The following is a 1,141-nucleotide window of genomic DNA, read 5'->3' as shown; positions in this document are numbered from 1 at the left end:
GATTGCTCCATGTACCACTAAAGGGAGCTTGCTTTCCACAGTTTGAGAATCACTGCTCTAATGCAATTATTTTGTATCCTGAATCATAAAGTAAGGATGCTAGAGGAAGAATACATTTATTTTAAAAGAATACTGCCCAATTAAATTTGATCATCCTCTAAATGAATAGCAGAAAGCACATATTTAACTTTACTAGGGAATTGTTTTTATCTCCATGCAGTACGCATAAGCAGAGTGCATTGTACTATATTATTCATTCAGTATTTATTACAAATTAAATAAACAATTTAGCCAAGATATGTAAAAAACAAAACAAAACAAAGGACAATGATGAGGTATAAATAAATGAAGAAATGAAGAAATAAATAATTAAATACATAAATAAATGAAAATTAATTACATTTCGGTAATGAAAAAGGTTATTTATGTATTTCTGCTTTTTTTGTTTTTATAATTTCTCTTTGTATGCTAATTAAAGAGACAGTCCTAATTTATTCTGAAGCAGGATTAGTTTGCTGGGGGATTCTGTACTGCAAACCAGACAAACATACAATTCATCTACATGACACAAGCTAGTGAGCTAAAAAGCTTAAAAACAGTATGTTTCTACCTTTCTGTCAGAAAGTGCGACCAGAAAAGGTTATTTCACATAAGGTAATGCTAAATGAATAAATAGCTCACTGATAATATCGCAACTGCATTTTTGGCAGGTTTAACTGAATAAGCTAACCATGTGGTTAATTCACTACTGATTATCTCTTTGTGCAGCAACCCCTGGTGTCTGGATGTAATGTTAGGGCTGATGTTATGTAGCAGCACAGGTGAATTTGCCACTTTTATGGCATGCACTTTTTTAGCGTTAGCTAATGTTAAACAATGTTTTCTGGTCACAGTGGTTGTTGGATCAATCTGACAGAGCAATATAATGTACTGTTTTCAAGCTGGTCAGCCATAACATGTAGCAGGTTTGCCAGCATCCTTGCCCTCAAAGCCATCAATCCTGCTTCAAACTGATTTAGGATCGCCTACTCAATTAGCATACAAACAAATTAATAAATAAATGAATACATGTAGAAATACAGAAAAAAATAAATAAATGTGGAAATATTCGAAGAAATAATAAAAACATGTAGAAATTCAT

General features: G+C 32.2%; 1 protein-coding gene across 22 annotated transcripts in view; it reads left to right on the top strand.

Moving 5' to 3' along the window:
* The window catches only part of plecb (plectin b), a 119,833-nt gene that overhangs the window by 110,103 nt on the left and 8,589 nt on the right, over window positions 1-1,141 (top strand). The gene's annotated exons all lie outside the window — the stretch shown is intronic.

Source organism: Larimichthys crocea, chromosome XIII (assembly GCF_000972845.2).
Source record: "Larimichthys crocea isolate SSNF chromosome XIII, L_crocea_2.0, whole genome shotgun sequence".
Classification (NCBI taxonomy): domain Eukaryota; kingdom Metazoa; phylum Chordata; class Actinopteri; family Sciaenidae; genus Larimichthys; species Larimichthys crocea.
Note: the sequence above shows the minus strand (reverse complement) of the source record. Positions and strands in the feature narration are given on the sequence as shown.